Source organism: Muntiacus reevesi, chromosome 17, assembly GCF_963930625.1.
Source record: "Muntiacus reevesi chromosome 17, mMunRee1.1, whole genome shotgun sequence".
Classification (NCBI taxonomy): Eukaryota; Metazoa; Chordata; class Mammalia; order Artiodactyla; family Cervidae; genus Muntiacus; species Muntiacus reevesi.
The window spans coordinates 46,605,824-46,624,060 of record NC_089265.1 but is presented as its reverse complement, the minus strand read 5'-3'; positions in this window follow the sequence as shown (position 1 = coordinate 46,624,060).

Here is an 18,237-nt window from a genome sequence, read left to right as displayed (position 1 = left end):
CTGAAACTCCAATACTTTGGCCACCTGCTGCGAAAAACTGACTCATTTGAAAAGACCCTGATGCTGGGAAAGATTGAAGGCAGGAGGAAAAAGGGACGACAGAGGATAAGATGGTCGGATGGCATCACTGACTCAATGGACATAAGTTCGAGTAAGCTCTGGGAGTTGGTGATGGACAGGGAAGCCTGGCGTGCTGCAGTCCGTGGGGTCGCAGAGAGTCAGACATGGCTGAGCGTCTGAACTGAACTGATATACACATTTCATTTGAACATAATTTGTGTCTAACTCTTCACTTCCCCTGGTCTGTGCAGATGTGGCCTCAATACATGAGACTATAATATCATGTCCCTGAGTGTTTATTGAGTGCTATCTAGAAGAAGTACTTCAAGGCCCTGTGTGGGGCACAGTGGGTCACTCCCTGTTGTCTATTCTGGGCATAGAGAGAAACTAAGTGCAAAGAATGCCGGTCATGTGCTCACTGGGGCACACCCTGGCAGCCACTACCACAGTCAGTGGTTTTCATTAGATCTGCATCCGCAGAAGCTGCTCACTTGGTTGCCACGCCCCATTTACAACTCAGGTTCCAGGATGGATGTGCAGTGGGACACCATGGACCCAGGCTTCCTAATCCACCTACCAGAGATCGTAAAATCGTAAAAAGCAGATGTGTTTGATGTCTGCTGAGACTGGAAAGAGGCCTGAAACTTTGTGACGGTCAAGAAGCAAGTGGATGGAAGACCAGATGAATGTGTGATACTATGAGTGTGGTCTTAACAGTGAAAATGTCCATCTCATTAGACCTGGCCTGGGGGCAGGGCCATCCAGGCATCACTGCCCCCAAAGCCCCTTCATATATAAGGTAGGGATGCTAGGGCTAAAGTGAGGACCTGGTGATACAGGTGGACCCTGACTCTTAGGCAGGATTCTTGAAGGTATTCACAGAAGAGGTCTTTAGGAAAAGAAGGGAGTTATTGACTTTAGAGGAAGCATTTTCTGTGACTTTTCATAAACTTAGACATGGATGACTCTGTCTGTGACTTTCTCTTCTTTGCTGTTTTAAAACTTTTTTCATTAAACTTGAAATTGTCAAGTCAATCACTTTTGTGGTGACTAATATTGTTTGTGGGAAAACAAGAGATGAAAATAAGCCCACACCAACATACACATAAGAAACAAATGGACATGTCTTTTTTTTTAATTTTATGATTTTGAGTGGAGTTTTGAGGAATGAAACTTCTTTAAAAGTCATCAGATCATTCATAACAAAATTCAAGGAATGATTATAAAGATAACCTGAAAAAAATTTATAATCAGTGCAAATACCTGGGTACTCTTCAAACAAATCTTATGCTCATCTTCATAGATGCAGTAGCTATTCCTTCTGAGTCTATACCTCTAACTGCATATTTGTACTCTCTATTCCAGTTTCCATTTAGAAAGGAAAGTTAGTCATGCCTTGAATTTCCTAAAGTATATAAACAAAATGATTTATATTTTCCTGTCTATAAGTATAAAGGGAAAAAAAAAAACTAAGTTTTCATACTAGTTTGAAGAAAAAGGATGAAATTCACAAAAACAAAACAATAGCAATACCAAAAAGTCAATTAAATATAGATATAACAAAATAAGAAACATAAGAATATAAGAAAGCAATAAAAGACAACATTTGTTTTTAAGTTGTATAGTAATGAGGACATCTGTGCATTCAAAAGAAAGTATAAAGCTGAATTATTGTGGAAAGTTTCAAAATTTTTACACAAAATGGCCCTTGATAGTCTGGATAGGCACCACACATGAAATTAATTGAATTGAAGTAAAATAAAAGCTATAAAGTTAGAGAAATGGGGAAATGTCATGTAGATTTATCTGGTAGTGGGCTGTGCACTGGACTTCTTTAAACACTGACTAAGGCTGGCATATAGGGAAGAAGCTTCTATGAAATCACTCAGTTAGTTCAGTGGCTGAGTCGTATCCAACTCTGTGACCCCATGAACTGCAGCTCGCCAGGATTCCTTGTCCATCACATACACAACGATTTTGGAGCCCTCAAAAATAAAATCTCTCATTGTTTCCCATGTTTTCCCATCTATTTTCTATGAAGTGATGGGACCCAATGCCATGATCTTAGTTTTCCGAATGTTGAGCTTTAAGCCAACTTTTTCACTCTCCTCTTTCACTTTCATCGAGACTCTTTTGTTCTTCTTCGCTTTCTGCCATAAGGGTGGTGTCATCGGCATATCTTAGGGTACTGATATTTCTTCCAGCAATCTTTTTTACAGCTTATGTTTCATCCAGGCTGGCATTTTGCATTTCTACATATAAGTTAAATAAGCAGGGTGACAATATACAGCCTTGACGTACTCCTTTCCCGATTTGGAACCAGGCTGTTGTTCCATGTCCAGTTCTAACTGTTGCTTCTTGACCTGCATACAGGTTTCTCAAGAGGTAGATGAGGTGGTCTGGTATTCCCATCTCTTTATGAATTTTCCACAGTTTGTTGTGATCCACACAGTCAAAGGCTTTGGCATAGTCAATAAAACAGAAGTAGATGTATTTCTGGAACTCTCTTGCTTTCTCAATGATCCAACGGATGTTGGCAATTTGATCTCTCATTCCTCTGCCTCTTCCAAATCCAACTTGAACATGAAAGTTCCCAGTTCACATAGTGTTGAAGCCTGGCTTGGAGAATTTTGAGCATTACTTTACCAGTGTGTGAGATGAGTGCAATTCTACGGTAGTTTGAGCATTCTTTGGCATTGCCTTTCTTAGGGATAGGAATGAAAACTGACCTTTTCCAGTCCTGTGACCACTGCTGAGTTTTCCACATTTGCTGACATACTGAGTGCAGCACTTTCACAGCATCGTCTTTCAGGATTTTAAAGAGCTCAACTGGAATTCCATCACCTCCACTAGGTTTGTTCATAGTGGTGCTTCCTAAGGTCCACTTGACTTTGCATTCCAGGATGTCTGGTTCTAGGTGAGTGATCATACTATCATGTTATCTGGGTCATGAAGATCTTTTCTGTATAGTTCTGCTGTGTATTCTTGCCACCTGTTCTTAATATCTTCTGCTTCTGTTATGTTGATACCATTTCTGTCCTTTATTGTGCCCATCTTTGCAGGAAATGTTCCCTTGGTATCTCCAAATTTCTTGGAGAGATCTCTAGTCTTTCCTATTCTATTGTTTTCCTCTATTTCTTTATATTGATTGCCGAGAAAAGCTTTCTTATCTCTCCTTGTTATTCTTTGGAACTCTGTGAAGTACTTTGAATTATTTAAGGATTAATTTTGACTCATCCCATAATGTGTTTCATGTAAGAACAATCAAGAAACACTGCATAAGAAAACCTGGTTTTTGCCACCTCTCAGTAAGGTTTTACATTGGTCAATTCACTTAACTTTCAGTTTTCTAATAAATGATCTCTAACTTTCAAAAGCCATGGGTATAAATGAAGAAACAGGACAACTGCTTGAGTTTTTCACAAAGCTCTAAAGCCAAATAAAATAATGTGTGTGAATTTATTTAACATACTATATAGAGTAAACTAATAAACTTGACACTAATGTATGCATTGTAACTTAAGCATTATCAGGTGAAACAAGCTGTCTGGCTAAGTTTTTGAAAGGAAAAAAATTGAAAATGCCTTTGAATTTTATTTGGAAGCATTCTTTTATAAACTAGTACCATCAAAATGTGAAATTATGTAGATTTTATCTCACAAAAAAGAAGTATGTTTGAAATTCTCATTGTAATGTTCTTCAAATTATTGCAGAAAAATAACAACAAAAAGTAATAGGATGAGTGGTATCTTGAGCATAAAGATTGTTTACATGTTCAGAAGCAGTTACTAGTCACTAGTGGTGAAGAATCTGCCTGCCAATGCAGGAGATGTTAGAGACATGGGTTTGGTCCCTGGGTTGGGAAGATCCCCTGCAACAGGAAAGTCTCCCCACTCTAGTATTCTTGTCTGAGAAATCCCATGGGCAGAGGAGCCTCTGTGCATACTAGTCACATGTCCTTAAGAAAACTTTTATCTAAGTTCATGAACTATTTGGTAGATAAAAACAAATTATTATGGTTACAGCTCTCAAGAACTCCTTAAAACTATTTTCTCTAAGCAATTTGGAAAATTAAGTAAGAGGGTATCTAAGAAATAGTATTATTGACTTGTTTGAGAAATAGTGTAATATGTTATGTTGTAAGTAAAACTGAGCTGAAAATATGGATACCAATGACAATTTAGTTTCAGAAAGGGGAGGATACCCTCACAGAACTCTTTGTTGTATAAGCTAGATTAATGAATGTAACTCAGAATTTTAGAAGAGAATCAATAAGTAGAAATATGTAAAGTAATGTATATAAATAGTAACATAATAAAAAGATGAGACACCTTCTACATCCTATCCAATGAGTGGTCTAAGGGGTCTTTTTGGATATTGTTTAAGACCAAGATGAACACGTGACATAATGATCAGAAGAAAATTTGCTTTCCCTAGAGAATGAACTATTTTTAGACAATGATACACAGAAAAGATGCAGGGAAACAGATTTTGGCATCTTGATAAATATCTCAGGTATCTACTTAGGAATTTGTTTGAAAACAATTAATTCACAGAAAAATAAATTGCTCACTGTAGAGCAACCTATCTGGAACAAAGAACCGGAAGTCTTGAGAGATGTGGCTCTTGGAAGTTCTTTCACTCAGGAAGAGAAAGTACTTGGGATCTAAATGAATATTTTCAACACTAACTGAAAAATGCAGTTACCTCTGTTAGCTTCATTTATCTTTAATTGCTTTTTCCCATTTTCACTCTTTGTTAATGTTTCCATGCATTTTTTTTCTACATATATTTTACACTCCCAGACATTTAAAATGATCTTTTATACTTTTTCAGTATGCATGTATATTTACAATTTCATTTTGCTTCATTCCTTTGCATTTTCATGCACTTTTCTAGGCTCGGTATTCTAGTGCCTTGAGAACTTTTATCTGAGGCTTTTAGGGTTGATTTTTCTGTTTATTTGGTTGAAATTATTTTCATCTCATCTGCCTTTTGGAATTGCAATTGCATGCTTACTAGATCTTCTTATGTACGATTGTCTCTCTTCATATTTTCCTCTTTTGTTTTCTCTGTATGCTTTTACCTGAGTATTTCACATTGATTTATATTTCTACTTACTGATTCTCTTCTAAAAGTATCTGATTTGCTGTTAAACTCATCAATTTGATTCATAATATTAGTTAATATATTTTTCAGTTCTTGAATTCTAAATTCATTTGTTAAAGATTTTCTTCTCCATTGAAATTATCCACTCTTTCTCTTGATTTTTTGCATATATTAATCACAGTGTTATGAATTTGTTAGATCAATATTTTTTAAGAAGAGTCACAGAGTACTGGATGGAGAACTTTGGTTCAACAAAACGCCACAGGAGAAATTGATACAGGGATTTTCTTACTTATATTCCTGGAGGAAGTATGTGGTATGCCTCAAGGTTTCACATAGGAAGGTCAAGGCAGGGTATAGCCAGAGCCAGAGGTGGTACCTGGAACATGCGCTTTTATTAGTTATGGTGGTAGGTGTTTTATGTTCCTAGTCTAAGACTGATTGGTCAATTCAGACCAAAATTTTTAACTGGATTTTGGTAAGCATGGTTAAGGTTTTACCTGAGTGATGCACAAGAAAAAGACCCTGGAAGGCAAGGGGGACTGTCGATAACAAAGGCTATTGGAAAAGATGTATCAGGAACTTAACATCTATTCATGTCTCTGCAGGCTGTTGTCTACAGCAAGCAGTCACATGAGGGGTCTAATGTCATCTAAGGTGTTCCGTGGGATGCTTAGCCCCCCCAAAAAAGAAGGATGCTTAAGCAGCAATACCATGAGATTGCTTAAACTCTTGATGATATGTTTAAAACTCACATCTATCTCCCAGAAACCTGAAATTTTCATATTTATAGGACTGTCTAATGTGTCTTAACCCTGTCTCTTGGGATATTTTAATAAATATGTTTTAATTGAAAACTTAGTTTTGCTTTAGACATGCAATTAGGGTACAGACAAACTACTTGTATCCAAAAAAAAAAAAAAAAAAAAAGGAAAAACTGAGTGAATTCAAAGCTGTTTTTCAGTCTTTGTAAGAAATGAGTTATTCTGGTTTCTGCCTTACTCCTACATTATAGCTCTTCAGGGCTTCTAAGTGAAAATCTAGGATGTTTATCACAGCCTCTTCTCTTTGACAATTCCTGAATTATATCTTGCTGCCTCCTCAGCATTGTAAAGCTCACAAAAGCTCTCCTTTGCTTCGGGTTTTCACATTCTAGATCAACTTGGCAATTAGTAAATCCCTTGAGAGAAAATATGGTGGAATATCAGAATTTCCTGATTGCTAGTCTAGTGACTCAAGTATGTGTGCTTCTCAAGTCCTTTCAATGTTGGTTCTTCTTTAATGAACCAAGCTGATTTTTACTTTTTTTTAAAAGAAATGTTTACCTAATTAAGAACCTACTGTATAGCACAAGGAGCTCTACTCAATTCTCTGTAATGACCTATACTGGGGAAAGAATCTAAAAAATACTGGATATACATATATGTGTGTGTGTGTGTTTCTGTGTGTGTGTATAACTAATTTATTTCCTGTACAACAGAAACTAATACAACATTGTAAATCAACTATACTCCAGTAAAAATTGAAACAAATTTTGAGAAGTTTTATGTTTGTTCTTATCGGGGATCTATTTCTCCTTCAAGTTATAACTTCATAGTTAGCCATGGAAGCTCTTGATCTTTTTTCAATATTTGCTCTGAATAACATTTCTTTGTATGTCCTGGGAATAATTATATAATTAAATGGTTATATCTTTTACAAAATACATTTTTCTATAAAATTCTGCTTTTATTTTCCAGTCTGCATTTATTTGAAGGAAGCAATAAATTATTACCAAATACTAGTTCCATTTTGATGGATTTTTCTCAAACTACATCCATATAGCCCTGAAAACAAAGTAAGTATCCATGAACCTTGCTTTTTAGATTGCAGTGAAAACTGCTATCAAATATCCCCAAGAAGTAAAATGAGAAAACAGAACAAAAGCAAAACAAACGGTTCATCACATTTTTTTTTTACTCATGAAACTGCTCTCAAGAATAATATTTCAGAATATTTCTGACTGCTGAATTGAATACAACAATAATTACTACACATTTAAAAGATTACATCCATTGCATCACCAAATATAGGGAAAGGATTTAAAAAGTCATCAACTCTGACAATGTATGAGTAAGGGAATGGAAGTCCTTAGAAGTTAAATAATTTTGGAAAAAGTCACCATAGAAACACTAAATTTGTATCACTATTTGCACCAATGTAGAATTCTAATGTAAAATATTAGACATGTCTATAGAATCATATATTGCCCCTATTCTCACAATCTTAAAATATGTAAATATATTAAATAAAATACATAATATATATTAAAAATATATATATATTAAATATATATTTATAATACTTTATATGCATTCATACTTGACTTCTTTGGTGGCTCAGATGGTAAAGCATCTGCCTACAATGAGGGAGACCCTCATTCGACCTCTGGGTCGAGAAGATCCCCTGGAGAAGGAAATGGCAACCCACTCCAGTATTCTTGCCTGGAAAATCCCATGGACACAGGAGCTTGGCTGACTACAGTCCATGGGGTGGCAAAGAGTCGGACAGGACTGAATGATTCCACTTTCACTTTATACTTGATTTTAAAAGTGAAAACTAAAATGATTAAAGAGAGTCTTTGAAGATGTACTAGAAAATAATGTGGGGCCCACTTTTAAAACATGAGTAAATACATTGAATTCTTTTTAAACTATATCAACATTTCCAAATAAGTCTGGCTTTTGAAAGAAAACTTACTCAATACTTTAATAAATTGAACTTTTATCAGCCTTTCTGTTATCTGTATTATGCTGAGCTAAGACTATATATTATATATATAAATAAATATATAAGAATATAAAGATCAAAATCATTTGTATTTATTTTGGAAAGATGCTTTTAAAGAGGAACTCTAAAGAATGTCTCTAAGTGTATGAAAGTGGGACAGAAATTTCCAATACTCTGTTCCATTTTTCAAAATTCAAAATATGAGTTATTTTAAAAATTATTTTTAAATATAATAAATGTGAACACACTGTATCTGAGTGATTTTTGAGTCAATACTAAATTTAACCTTATAGCTAACATTTTAAATTTGCAACACTCTGCATTATGATTAGTTAGATAAAAATAAGTATCAACTTTCATTGTTCTGTGTATTTTCAGTTTCCCATTAAAGCTTATAATTTTTTTTCATATTGTGAGATATCTGTTACTTGTGATCTAACTTTTGACAAAGATGTGCAGTTATTTGAACACAATATATAACCAAGTTCTTCTTTTTCCTCCTATTTCATTTGCCTCGTGACTTTTTAGTGTGTAAAAGAATGATCTCTGTGCTTGGATTCAGTAATTTCTTCTCTTCTGGCTTCCTCAATCAACTTCATGAAAGTAAACCTTCTCTTCTACATTTTTGACTTCTTGATCATGAAAAATAAAGAGTCAGTTTATCACAAAATATTTTAAAGGAAATCTTTTAATTATTCTTCCAAATATGAACAAAGCACACTTTTTGGAAGGGACGAAAACTGGATAAAAAGAGTAAAGGCACCATTGTGTGGAAATGCAAAGAAATGGAGGAAAACAACAGAATGGGAAAGACTAGAGATTTCTTCAAGAAATTTAGAGATACCAAGGGAACATTTCCTGCAAAGATGGGCACAATAAAGGACAGAAATGGTATCAACCTAACAGAAGCAGAAGATATTAAGAAGAGGTGGCAAGAATACACAGAAGAACTGTACAAAAAAGATTTTCATGACACAGATAATCATGATAGTGTGAGCACTCACCTAGAGCCAGACATCCTGGAATGCAGTCAAGTGGGCCTTAGGAAGCATCACTATGAACAAAGCTAGTGGTGGTGATGGAATTCCAGTGGAGCTGTTTCAAATCCTAAGAGATGATGCTGTGAAAGTGCTGCACTCTGTATGCCAGCAAATGTGGAAAACTCAGCAGTGGCCACAGGACTGGAAAAGGTCAGTTTTCATTCCAATCCCAAAGAAAGGCAGTGCCAAAGAATTTTCAAACTACCACAGGATTTCACTTATCTCACATGCTAGTAAAGTAATGCTCGAAATTTTTCAAGCCAGGCTTCAACAGTATGTGAACCATGAGCTTCCAGATGTTCAAGTTGGATTTAGAAAAGACAGACGAATGAGAGATCAAATTGCCAACATCTGTTGGATCATTGAAAAAGCAAAAGAGTTCCAGAAAAACATCTACTTCTGTTTTATTGACTATGCCAAAGCCTTTGACTGTGGGGATCACAGCAAACTATGGAAAATTCTTAAAAAGACGGGAATACCAGACCACTTGATCTGCCTCTTGAGAAATCTGTATGCAGGTCAAGAAGCAACAGTTAGAACTGGACATGTAACAACCAAATAGGAAAAGGAGTATGTCAAGGCTGTATATTGTCACCCAGCTTATTTAAGTTATATGCAGAGTACATCCTGTGAAATGCCAGGCTTTATGAAGCACAAGCTGAAATCAAGATTGCAGGGAAAAATATCAATAACCTCAGATATACAGATGACACCACCCTTATGGCAGAAAATGAAGAAGAACTAAAGAGCCTCTTGATGAAAGTAAAAGAGGAGAGTGAAAAAGTTGGCTTAAAACTCAACATTCAGAAAACTAAGATCATGGCATCTGGTCCCATCACTTCATGGCAAATAGATGGGGAAACAGTGGAAACAGCGAGATACCTTATTTTGGGGGGCTCCCCAAACCACTGCAGATAGTGACTGCAGCCATGAAATTAAAAGATGCTTGCTCCTTGGAAGAAAAGTTATGACTGAACTAGACAGCATGGTAAAAAGCGGAGACACTATTTTGCCAGTAAAGGTCCGACTAATCAAAGCTATGGTTTTTCCAGTGGTCATGTATGGGTGCGAGAGTTGGACTATAAAGAAAGTTGAGTGCCAAAGAATTGATGCTTTTCAACTGTGGTGCTGAGAAGACTCTTGAGAGTCTCTTGGACTACAAGGAGATCCAACCAGTCCATCCTAAAGGAAATCAGTCCTGAATATTCACTGGAAGGACTGATGCTGAAGCTGAAACTCCAATACTTTGGCCACCTGATGTGAAGAAACTTCATTTGAAAAGACCCTGATGCTGGGAAAGGTTGAAGGTGGGAGGAGAAGGGGACAACATAGGATGAGATGGCTGGATGGCATCACTCACTCAATGGACATGAGTTTGAGTAAAGTCCAGGAGTTTGAGTGATGGACAGGGAGGCCTGCGGTGTTACAGCCCATGGGGTCGCAAAGAGTCAGACATGACTGAACAACTGAACTGAACTGAACTGAACTGAACACCCTGTCAGAATGGACTAAATCTAGACTGACAACACCAAACACTAATGTGGTTGTGGAACAGCAGGATCTCTCATTCACTGCAAGTAGGAATAAAACATAGTACAATGACTTTGGAAGACCATTTGGTAATTTCTTAAAAAATCAGAAATATTATAATAAAAGCAGCAATCATTCTTCTTGATATTTAGTGAAAGGAATTGAAAACCTTGTTGTTGTCATCGGTTGCTAAGTCGTGTCCAACTCTTTGTGGCCCCAAGAAATACAGCACAATGGGCTTCTCGGTCCTTAACTGTCTCCCAGAGTTTGCTCAAACTCATGTCTATTGAGTCAGTGATGCCACCTAACCATCTCATCCTCAGTCATCCCCCTTCCCCTATTGCTCAGTCTTTCCCAGCTTCAGGATCTCTTCCAGGGAGCTGGCTCTTCCATCAGGTGGCCAAAGTATTGGGGCTTCAGCTTCAGCATCAGTCCTACCCTGAATCTACCTATTCAGGGTAGATTTCCTTTAGGATTGACTGGTTTGATCTGCTTGCTCTCTGAGGGACTCTCAAGAGCCTTCTCCAGCACCACAACTTGAAAGCATCAATTCTTCCACGCTCAGCCTTCTATTCACATACATATAATACACAATATTTGCTTTTCTATTTCTGACTTAACCTCACTTTGTATGACAGACTCTAGGTTCATCCCTGTCTCTACAGTTGAGCCAATATTGTTCCTTTTTATGGCTGAGTAATATTCTATTATATATATGTGCCACATCTTTATCTATTCATCCATCAATGGATATTTAGGTTGCTTCCATGTCCTATTGTAAATAGTGCTGCAATGAACACTGGAATGCATGTGTCTTTTTGCATTACAGTTTTCTCAGAGTATATGCCCAGTGTGGGATTTCTACATCATGTAATAGTTTTATTTTAGTTTTTAAGAAACCACACTATTGTTCCTCATAGTTTGTTGTTTTAATTTCCATTCCATCCAACAGTACAAGAGGGTTCCCTTTTCTATACACCCTCTCCGACATTTATTGTTTACAGATTTTTTTGGTGATGGACATTCTTACAGATGTGAAGTGATACCTTAAATATAAGACCAGACACTATAAAACTCTTAGAGGAAAACATAGGAAGAACACTCTTGGACATAAATTACAGCAAGATCTTTTTTGAGCCACCTCCTAGAGTAATGAAAATAAGCAAATGGGACGTAATTAAGCTTAAAAGTTTTTGCATAGCAAAGAAAACCATAAACATGACAAAAAGACACCCTTACAATGGAAGAAAATATTTGCAAACAAGGCAACTGATGTGGGATTAATCTCCAAAATAAATAAACAGCTTATGAAACTCAATATAAAAATAAAAAAAAAAACAAGTAACCCAATCAAAAAATAGCTAGCTGATATAAATAGACATTTCTCCAAAGAAGACAGACAGATAGATAATCAAGAGACACATGGAAAGATGCTCAACATCGCTAATTATTAGAGAAATGAGGGTCAATGTATGTGTCTTTTTTACAGTTCTCCAAACTCATAGAATTTATAACACAGAAAGTGAACCCTGAAGTAAACTGTGGAATTTGAGTGACTGTAATGTGTCAGCGTATGTTTATCAGTTGTGACAAGTGTTCCTCATGGTAAAGTATATTGATAATGGGGGAGATTATGCTTGGGTGGGGCAATAAATATATGGGAAATATGTGGACTTTCCCGCAATTTTGCTGTGAATCTAATACTACTCTTAAAACATAAAGCCCTTTTTAAAAAAGTTATTTCTACATTCTAACATGAATACAGGAGGCATAGATCGATGCCTACCCATCAGAGTTCAGGAGCAGCTAATTTTGAAAGCCATTATTAAAAATTAAATTATAGAAATTCATAATTAAACACATTGAAACAAAGATCTAAAAAAACCTGGAAGTTTAATTATTATGATCTGGTAACTCAAGAAATGAGATTCTCCCATGGTTTACTATTTTTTGATTGCTAAAAGTTTTAGTTGTTCATTTATTTGGTGACTTTTCCACACTGTTTTTGAAAATGAATATTTGTATTTTTAAAAATAATTCCAGCTTTATTGAGGTGTAAATATTGTAAAATATTATAAGATATTTAAAGTTAATTGTGTTGATGTGATACACATTATTTATTGTGAAAGAAATCCCCCTACTAGTTAATTTACACATGCAGAAAGGACTGTATTTCTTATCATATATTGTCACTGTATCTTCCTTTAGCTTGTGTTCATCTAATATTTTACACCAAAGACTTTGACTGTGTAGATCATAGCAAACTATGGAAAATTCTTAAAGAGATGGGAATACCAGACCACCTGATCTGCCTCCTGAGAAATCTATATGCAGGTAAAGAAGCAACAGTTAGAACTGGACATGGAGCAACAGACTGGTTCCAAATAGGAAAAGGAGTACATCAAGGCTGTATATTGTCACCCTGCTTATTTAACTTATATGCAGAGTACATCATGCGAAATGCCAACCTGGATGAAGCACAAGTTGGAATCAAGATTGCAGGGAGAAATATCAATAACCTCAAATATGCAGATGACACTACACTTGTGGCAGACAGTGAAGAGGAACTAAAGAGCCTCTTGATGAACGTGAAAGAGGAGAGTGAAAAGGCTGGCCTAAATCTCAACATGCAAAAAACTAAGATCATAGTATCCTGTCCCTTCACTTCATTGCAAATAGATGGGGAAACAATGGAAACAGTGAGAGATTTTATTTTTGGGAACTCTAAAATCACTGCAGATGGTGACTGCAGCCATGAAATTAAAAGATGCTTGCTCCTTGGAAGAAAAGCTATGACAAACCTAGACAGTATATTAAAAAGCAGAGACATTACTTTGCCAACAAAGGTCCGTCTAGTCAAGGCTATAGTTTTTCCATTAGTCACATATAGATGAAAGTTGGACTCTAAAGAAAGCTGAGTGTTAAAGAACTGATGCTTTTGAACTGTGGTGTTGGAGAAGACTCTTGAGAGTCACTTGGACTGCAAGGAGATCTAACCAGTCCATCCTAAAGGAAATCAGTCCTGAATATTCATTGGATTGATGCTGAAGCTGAAGCCCCAGTACTTTGGCCACCTGATGTGAAAAACTGCTCGTTGGAAAAGACCTTGATGCTGGGAATGATTGAAAGCAGGAGGAGAAGGGGATGACAGAGGATGAGATGGTTGGATGCCATCACCAATGCGTTGGGCATGAGTTTAAGCAAGGTCCAGGAGTTGGTGATGGACAAGTAAGCCTGGCATGCTGCAGCCCATGGGGTCGCAAAGAGTCAAACACGGCTAAGCAACTGAACTGAACTGAAATATTTTTATAGTAACTTTCTCAAATTCCAAGAGCAAAGGACCAGAAAACAAAGGAAAAATGTCTTCTATTCTTTGCAGGCTAGTTCATTTTGAAACAATTCTTAGCCAGCCTTGCACTAAGTCTATAGGAAAGTGGGAGAATCTTAGGCTTAGGATCTCTTGGGTCCTCTCTGAGCACACATCTTCTCTGAGTATGCATGTGGCTTTATAAGCTCCCTAGTGTGCAACGGGTGCTTCCCTGGTGGCTCAGACAATAAAGAATCCACCTGCAATGTGGGAGACCTGGGTTCAATCCCTGGTTTGGGAAGATCCCATGGAAGAGGACAAGGCAACCCACTCCACTATTCTGTCTTGGAGAATCCCCATGGACAGCGGAATCTGGTGGGCGACAGTCCATGTGTTACAAAGAATCAGACATGACTGAGCAACTAAGCATATAATATATATGGGAGCTTTTTATTACCCTAATTTACCAGAAAAATCTCTCCCTAGCTTTTCCTCTGAGGCTTTAGATAGTCTGTGTATGCCTCAATAGTAATCTTTTGGCCCAGGTGGCTACAGGTTGTTAGCTTTATAATATTTTTGTGTGATGCCTGTCACTTTTTCATTCTGAATTGGGTTGTCAATAAACAAAACAGAGGTGAGTACCTTGGGTCAGTCCTTCAAGTTGACCTCAGTTTAGAGCAGATATACATAATACTACGTGAATCAGTCCATCTCTGCCCCACCAGAACCAGGGAGCAAGTTCTCACACTGGGAACATGGCTCTTGTCTTTAAGCTCCTACTGAGCCAAAGAAGGAGGAGGGCAGGGGAAAGGAAAAAAAATTAAAAAAAAAAAAAAAAAAATATATATATATATATATATATATATATCCACAAAGCTTTTCTATCATTTTGAAGTTGACATTTTCTTATCTCACTGTTCACTTGTTTTTTGTAAACCTTTGACTGTTCTCCAGAGTTATGATAAAGTTGGTTCTCCAATTGAGTTAATATAGCAAATGACAAGTACTCCACATTGCATATTGAGGTGATGAGGCCACATGAGTCACCTTTGAAAATAAGTTTTCAGAACCAGAGTGCATCCAACCATTAGTTGATTATCCATCTATAAATTACCAAGAGAAGTTGGAAAGGCCAATGGGGAGGTAGTAAATTCAAGGGAGGAATTTCAGAATTAATCAGCTTATACTCTGGTAGTCTCATATTTTTTCCTTGAAAGATGGACATGTGGGTTGTTTTCCTTTTGTGAGAAGGGCTTGGGCTTCATGCATACCCTGGGACTTAAGGGGCAAATTAAAGTGTTCTCTATCCAGTATATGATAAATAAGAATAAAAGATTTCCTGAAGCAGCAGAATATACAGCTAGGATTTGGGAAATAACTTGATTATTATATATGATGGATCAAATGTGTGCATTTTCCATTTACTCGAATTGGCCATTCATGGGTACGAGCAAGAGAGAGAAAAGCTAATGAGTACTTGAGCTGAAAGGACTGCCGATTGAAATAATGAGGCCAAAACCAAATAGCATTTTATCAACTTCTTTTGGACTAAACCAATACATTACTTCTTAATTATTTGTAAAATTACTCTAAAATTACACCTCTGTAGGCTGCCATGGCAAGACACATGTGGATGAGCAGCCAAAGTTGACGTACGTGGATTATTGACATGAAACATTTTGCTTTACTCAAGCAACTGGCATCATCTCAGCTGGAATGCTTACACCATAAAGTTTACTTATACAGGTATACAACTGTAAACCTTGGATATGTCCTACTCTTTGCAAGCCCATGGACTGTTGCCCAGAACGAGGCTCCTCTGTCCATGAAATTTTCCCGGCAAGAATACTGAAGTGTGTTGACTTTTCTTGCTCCAGGGGATCTTCCCAGCCCAGGGATTGAATCTGCATCTCTTGCATCTCCTGCATTGGCAGGCAGATTTTTTTCTTACCACTGGCCACCTGGAAATCCCTTAAAGTATTAGTTGTTAAATCGTGTCCCATAGGTTCTTTTTTAGCAATCATAGTAAGATTTACTGGAAGAAATCAATACATAGCAAAAAGCTGATATCTTTTATTTACTTTAAAACAAAGATGTGGGGAAAAACAGCTAAAAAATTTTGATGATTTACCCTCAGTTGATATGAATCTTTTAGCTCCTTGTTTTCTTTTTATTTTTAACTTTTTTTCTCCCAAGAATATGTTTCTTACATATGTCAAATATTGCCTTTATACTTTCCAAACCATTGAAATAAGAAGTCTGAAGCTGCATAAGCCAATGAGGGAAGTCTTCTCAAACCTCTATAACTGTTAAAACATAATTTGTTGAAATCATTTGTGAACTTAAGGAGAACAGAGAAAGCATATATTTTGCAAATTCTCTTTCATGACCACACACTGCTATGAACAAACTTGTTATGTGATTAAACATTCTTGATTTATTAAAATGAAATAATATTATAATTCATGTAATTAGGAAATTATATTATTCTTAAAGTAATTAGTGTTAGAATATTTTAAACTGATCTCATGCCCAAACTACAGACATTCTAAAAATGATACTCAATTGATAAACAGTTCTCAAATCTTCACTTATTTAATCTTCACTTAGTTGTTCTCTTTCAGTTTATTTATATTTGCCTCTAAGGATAATTTAATTCTAGTTGCGTTGTTTTCATTTTCATTAAAATACTGTGAAACTTATCTATAACTCAGTTTTTTTCAATTTTTGGTTAGAAATATGAAGAGATAACTCGGAAGCATATATACTAATTCTAGAAGTATTTTCTGAGAATGAGGACATTTGATTTGTGTCTCTTCATAAACAGTGATTATAGCCCTATAATTATTCTGCTTCTGAAGTTAGTACTCATGAATTCAGCTAGTATTCATGGATCCATTATTTCACCCAAATATTTCTGTGTCTACCATTAGCCTGGCATGTTGCTACACAATGGCTATATAAAGCAGGTCTGTCAAGTCTTCTTTATTCAGAGAAAAGATCATTATTTATCATTTAATACTAACACTAGAAAGTTTGTAGAAGTTTCCAAGCAGAAAAATAACAACTTCAAGTAGTATAGAAAGGGATATGCTTTGTCCTTCTCTCCTTTTATTTAATTTGTTACAGTGATTTTCTACTACTTTTGAATAAGCCATATATAATTATGAAGTCAAATGTAAGTTTCTGTGATAGAAAGCTTTTGTTACCAAGTACTAAAAGCATCTCAGCAAATCAGTAGTTCTTCTATTTAACTAATGCCAGGAAAAGATGGCTTACAAATGATTACTCCAAAAAAAAAAAAAAAAAAAAAAACTTGGGGCAGGTGTTAAAATTCCATAGACGGAAACATATCACATGTGTTTCAAGAAGAGATAAAAATCATTCAGTTCTCTAAGTATTAATAGTAAAATTAAGAACTAATTCATCCTCAAATATTCAACTATGTGATCTAAGTTTGTGGTAGATAACTGGTTTGGAAATGTTTTACACTAAACTTTATAGGCTGGTTTTCACCAACTTCAGTTGCATGACCATGCTGAGATGGGCAAGAATTGATATCATAAGTAAGATTTTGGCTCAGCTAATTGGTTCTTTCTTGGTAAATATACATTTAGGACAGTGATGATTATCTCTTCAGTCATATACCTTATTCAAGCTCATTAATTTTCACTACTTGTCATTAATTAAATCCCATACCTGGGACCCCAGTCAATAGTGAAACAAGCAAACAAAAAACTAATAAAATGTTACATTAAATACAGTTAAATAGGTTGCTCAAATAAGATTATTTCAGATACCCATATATGCTAATTTGGACTCTGCAGCATAAAAAAATGGTATAGAAGTCTATTTGTGTGAACCATACTATAATACTAGCATTCTGTAGATTAAACTTTGGAAAGAGTTCTAGGTGTTCTAAACTATTCCTTTAGACAAAACCAGAATGACATTCCTGGACCCCATTGATTTGAAAGTCATCAAATATACGTTTACTCAATTAGACATTAATATCCTTATAACCTACCCCAAAGGATGGTAGAATCGCTAAAGGTTAATATTTTTCACAAAATTGTGTCAGGCACTGAACTAAGTACAGCACTAAACTAGACTCATTTTTTTCTTCCCATGAACCTTGTAAAATCTATGCCACTTTACAGATGAAACAACGAATTCTTAGTTGGTCAAATATCTCATCTGTTCTAAAATCAGGACTTAATCCTAAGCAACGTGAATTCATCCATTCTTTCTTAACCATGCAGAGCATGTGTTATGGGGAGGGGAACGGAAATGGATATCAAAAACATCATTCTCTTTATAAAAACCCATGGGAGAAATTGACAAAGTTCTCATTGAGGAAAAGTGTTTCCCTTAAACAACTCATTTATTGGATGCTGTGAATATCATAACTCTTCACTTTTC